The sequence below is a fragment of the Eutrema salsugineum genome, unplaced genomic scaffold (assembly GCF_000478725.1).
Source record: "Eutrema salsugineum unplaced genomic scaffold, Eutsalg1_0 scaffold_4, whole genome shotgun sequence".
Classification (NCBI taxonomy): domain Eukaryota; kingdom Viridiplantae; phylum Streptophyta; class Magnoliopsida; order Brassicales; family Brassicaceae; genus Eutrema; species Eutrema salsugineum.
Genome location: NW_006256686.1, coordinates 1,268,356 through 1,274,355, shown reverse-complemented (window position 1 = coordinate 1,274,355; position 6,000 = coordinate 1,268,356).

Here is a 6,000-nt window from a genome sequence, read left to right as displayed (position 1 = left end):
CCCAGACTTAGATCTTTTCCGAGAATCAGAGAGATAATCTCTAAAACTCCATATAATCGGACTCTAGCTTGCCTCAAAGATAAAATCCGATCCTCTTAGACTGTTTAAGGTTTAAAATTTCCTTTCCCTTTCTTCTTTTTCTTTTCTTCTCTTTTTCGGATTTTTTTTTTTTATGAAAGGGGGAAACAACCTTATATTAAGAGAGAGAGAGTCTAAGAGATGAAATTGTACCGAGATTTTGAAGTTTTTCCAAGGCCGACTGAGTTTTCCCTTTTTGTTGAATCATTCCAATGAAATCGCAGGTCTCCGTCTTCAGTGGCTGAAAACCACGTTGATCCTCTTCCTCTCCGACGTTTTTGCACATATATGCATGTAGGACAATGAGAAACAAGAGTGCATGTGGTTGGAAAGAGGTTAGTTTGGTGGAGAACTAGCTAAAGATGAACTAGCCATTCAGGATCAACAAAGAGTGGTAAAAGGATAAAAGAGTCATGAATGTATGATTCGTTTCTCTGATCTAATGCTTTAAAGAGAAAATTAAGTCAAAATTAAGTCCAGATAAAATGAGCTAGTATATTCTGTTAGAAAGAATCTCCATGAGTAGAAGTCCTCTGGTGGGAGTTCGTAATGCAAGTATTCTAGCTACTGCCTAGTGTAGGCCAAAAATTACAAAAAAGCAAAAAACGAGGAAATAGCGTGAAGCACACTGGTCTAATTAATTACAGTATTGTTTATTAATGTTCCTGGTTTGAAACTTTTTGAAAAACATTTTGAAAAAATTTTGAAAAAAATTTTGAAAAACATTTATATGTCCAAAACAAACTCAAAATAAATCAAATTTCGTCAGTAACGGATGAACATCCTCCCCAGACTTATATCACACTGTCCTCAGTGTGATAAATTTGGAAAGAATGGTAAAGAAAATAGAAATTGAAATGCCTAAGTGTACTTATCGTGCCGGAGAATGCGTTTCGTCTTTTGTATTTGTTCTTCCTTATTAAAAACCTGAAATTAAATGAAACAAAAACAAAGCAATGGAAATAGAAAATGAAGGTCAAAAGGAAATAAATAAAATAGCAAGCGGGTTGCCTCCCATTAAGCACTTGTTTTAAGTCGTTAGCTTGACATTGTTGCTCGATTAGACTTATCCAGGGTCGTGACACTCCTTGATCTCTTTCTTGGCCGATGATGGATCAATCAAAAGAATCACTTCTCTTTCGTCTTCTCTTTCTTCAGCCAGATATGGCTTGACGCGTTGTCCATTTACTGTAAATGAGTTTCCGGTTTTGTCCCATAAGACAATGGCTCCATATGGTTTGACTTCCTTTATAGTGAAGGGTCTGGACCATCTTGAACGTAGTTTTCCTGGGAAAAGCTTAAGACGAGAATTGAAAAGAATAACTTTATAATTAGGAGTAAAAGTTCGATGAATAATCTTCTTATGATGATATGCTTTAGTCTTCTCCTTGTAGATCTTTGATTTTCGTAAGCATTGTGTCAGATTTCTTCTAACTCGTGAAGTTGAAGTAGTCTTCGTTCTCCGGCTGTTTTCAAGTTCATGTTCATCTCCTTAATAGCCCATTGCGCTTTATACTCGAGTTCTACTGGAAGGTGACATGCTTTTCCGTAAACTTGATTGAATGGTGTTGTTCCTAACGGCGTCTTGAAAGCCATTCGATACGCCCATAATACGTCGTCAAGTTTTGTAGACCAATCCTTGCGATGAACTGCAGCTGTTTTCTGCAAAATCGACTTGATTTCTCTGTTTGAGATTCTACTTGACCACTAGTTTGGGGATGATATGGAGAAACAACTTTATGCGTAACTCCATTCTTTCTTAGAAGATTTTCGAAAACCTTGTTGATGAAATGCGATCCTCCATCGCTTATCCCAATTCTAGGAGCTCCAAAACGCCGGAATATTACAGATTTAAAAAGCTTCATGACGATTTTTGCATCATTGGTGGGACTAGCGACTGCTTCCACCCACTTCGCTATGGCATAGATGTTTTCTTCTGGAAAACTATCATTTAAAGGCAATCTTTCCTCAACTCGAATTCGTGAAAGATGGTCTGCAACTCCATTATATGCTCCTTTCCGATCACGAATTTTGATGTTGAATTCTTGCAGTATGAGGATCCATCTTATCAATCTTGGTTTAGCGTCTTTCTTAGACATTAAATACTTAATTGCCTTATGATTCAGTATGAACTAGATATAACCTTAGATCCTACGAGATAAGAACAAAATTTCTCAAATGCAAATACAACAGCTAGATGTTCTTTCTCTGTTGTCGCATAATTGCATTGAGCTTCGTCTAGAGTTCTGCTTGCGTAGTAGATTACGTGCAGTTTCTTATCTTTTTGTTGGCCAAGCACTGCTCCGACTTCATAGTCACTTGCATCGCACATGATTTCGAATGGGAGTTCCCAATCAGGTGCTTGCACGACAAGAGCGGAGACAAGGGCTTCTTTGATTTAATAAAATGCAGCTAAGCACTCATCATCGAACTTGAAGTTTGTTTCCTTGCAAAGCAAACGCGTACGAGGTCTAGCTATTTGAGGAAAATATTTTATGAAACGCCTATAGAATCCTGTGTGTCCTAAGAAACTACGAATTCCTTTCACATTTGTAGGGGGTTGTAGGCTTGTCATGACATTATTTTTGCTTTGTCAACTTCAATTCCTTTTCCCGAAATTCTTTGTCCAAGCACGATTCCGTCACGTACCATGAAGTGACATTTTTCCCAATTTAATACTAAGTGCTTATCTTCACATCTTTGCAGAAATTTACCAGGGTTGGCTAGGCATTTTTCAAAAGAAGATCCATAGACCAAGAAATCGTCCATGAATACTTCCATGAAATCTTCTATAAAGTCTGTGAAGATTGACATCATGCATCGCTGGAAGGTAGCAGGTGCATTACACAATCCAAAAGGCATTCGTCGATAAGAGAACGTGCCATATGGAAAGGTAAATGTTGTTTTTTCTTGATCCTCCGGTCGAATAGGAATTTGGAAAAATCAGGAGTATCCATCAAGGAAGCAATAGTAGGGGTGATTAGCTAACCTTTCTAGCATTTGATCTATGAAGAGAAGTGGAAAATGATCTTTCCTAGTTGCTGCGTTCAGTTTCCGGTAATCGATGCACATACGATGTCCAGTTACTGTTCTTGTAGCGATCAATTTATCTTTATCGTTTTAATGACAGTGACTCCTCCTTTCTTTGGGACAACATGAACTGGGCTAACCCAAGTACTGTCTGAGATAGGAAATATTATTCCAGTTTCTAAACGCTTCATAATCTCCTTCTTGACTACTCCATGAGATTAGGGTTTAGTCTCCTTTGACTTTCGATTGAGTTTTTAGCATTATCCTCTAGATTAATCTTGTGCATACAAAGATCTGGAGAGATTCCAGGTATGTCATCAAGTGAATATCCTATGGCTTTTCTATGCTTTCACAGTTCAGACAACATCATTGTGATTTCTTCTTCCGTTAAACTAGAGTTTATAATGACATGGTAAGTTGAATTTGGTCCAAGGAAAGCGTACTTATGTCCGACGGGAAGAGGTTTAAGCTCGACTTTAGGGGCTTTAAGCTCACTCCAAGGATCATTTATTTCTGCAGGAGTGTCCTTAGGAGGTATAGGAATGTTTGTTTGATCCTTAAGATCTAGATAGTGAAAAGGCTTTCTATAGGTTTCGGACTTATCAAGCATACACGCTCATTCACTTGAAATTTCTTCAAGGAAATTGCGTTCGTCTTTTGTGGTCTAAAGCGTGACACTTAAAGGGTCCTCGAGAAGCAGATTTTCATAGACTTCCTCAATAATTCCGTCTAACTCATCAATCCAACAAATTTTGTCATCCAAAGTTGGTTAATCGAAACTTTTGTTCATGTCAAATTGCATAACTAGACCGGCTATATGAAGGTCAATTTTTCCTTCCGGGACATTGATTATGGCTCCAGCTGTAGATAGGAATGGTCGTCCAAGAATAAGGGGATCCTTAGGTTCTCTTTCTAGTTCTAGAACTACAAAATCAGTTGGTATGGAACATTTTTTGATTTCGACATGAACATCTATTAGGATACCTACGGGTTGTCTAACAGAACGATCAGCTAATACTAAAGAAATTTTAGTGAGCTGGAAAGTGTGATGTCCTAAACATTTTGCAACTGAAAGAGGCATCACGTTTATGCTATATCCTAAATCACAGAGAGCACGCTCAAAAGCCATATTATTGATTCATAGATAGACACACGAAATTCCCTTTGAAAAATCCCTTTAAATCCAACTGGAAAACTTATCAAACATTTTGTAAACAAGCATCATAGAGTATTTAAAGTTGCTGGAAATTAAAGAAAACATGGAAGAAGAACGAAGAACAGAGTCACAGATGGAGGCACGATGATGCTCTCCTCGATGGCTCCTCTACAAAGACGGCGGCTTCCCTAGGGTTTCACATGTAAATCTCTCTCTCTCTTTCTAAGTCTGTCGTCTCTTTTCTGTGTTCCCTTTAGAATGACCTAAAGATGGTATTTATGGCCTCTGGAGTTATCATGGACACTTAGGGCTTCAAAAATAACAAAGAAAATCGACTTAGGCTTAAATTCGGATGTCTGGGAAGTGAACGACTACTGGCCGCGGTCCCGATGCTCCTACCCATGGGGAAACATGTTTTGGCCGTGGTCCCGGCCAACATCCTCCTTCGAGACTGCATTTTCTGTCTTTATTGTATTGGGGGTATCTGAAGATCTAACCGTTGGATTGTCTCCAAACCAAGTGCATTAGAAATCTCATTGTATCCTATATGTTGTCTCAAATTGTGGGGGTGATCAGATGGTGAGAAAATTTTCATCGCTTGCCATACTTCTTACGGTCTGCATTTATCCAAATGGCATATCTTATACCCAAGTTTCCTGAACAGTCTTTTGAAACTCTAAAACATTGAAAACACTTTTAAACCCATTGAAAACAGAGTTAAAACACATGAATAAGACATCATTATGATCCATAAAAGTGGTAAAAATACGGTGTTATCAGTAGCCTATGACATTCCTTTGAGGATAGGAGACTGCATTGTTCCTGTCGATTTTTACATTGTCAAGAGCAAAGATGATTCACATCCGATCATTCTATGGTGGTCTTTCCAAACAACTGCCAGAGACATCATTGGTTGGCCAAACCGGAGGATCTCATTTGCTAATGTTGATAAGGATAACTTCTTGAATGATGTTCCTTTTAACAGCAGAGCTGGAAACGTCTTGCAACAGAGGTGTTTGAAGCAGAACTTTGAAATGACGAAGAACCTGCAAGGCAGAACAAGGTGATTTAAAAAAAGACTTGTCTTAGGACAAGGTCTTCATCAGACTAAGCCACATCCAATATCAAGTCGAGCTAAACGACTTAAAACAAAAGCGTTTAATGAGACACAACCCATTTAGGTATTGTTTTTATTGAGGATTTTCATTATTTTTCGATTGATCTTTTTCTAATTCTTAATTTTAAGTGTTTCTTAAAAATGAAAAAGCCAAAAAATAAAAAACCAAAAAAACTAAAAAAAAAAGAATTGGTTCCCAACAGCTCGGCCTAGCAGGAACGAAGGAGAAGCAGGATTGTGCCATATTTAAGCCCCACGGTCACATGTGTCCGGACCGTGGCCAACCATACCTCGACCACGGTGCGGTACTCGTTGCCGCAGCCAAACATGCTCTACCCGCGGTCGTGTGAGTCCGGACCGCGGCCACTGGTCGTTACAAATGACCTCTAACCCAATTTCATCCATTCTACCTCACCATGACTCATTTCACCTTATCCACCACTTCCCACCACATCTTCTCGCATATTTCCGCATCTTCTCGCATCTTCCCGCATCGATCAGGTTCATTTCCATCAGCATCCCAGTTCAAAGTTCATGCATCATTCGTCCACCACAGCATCATTTGCATCATCAACACCATTCCCTAATGCATTCCTACAGAATCTGCATCATACATTAA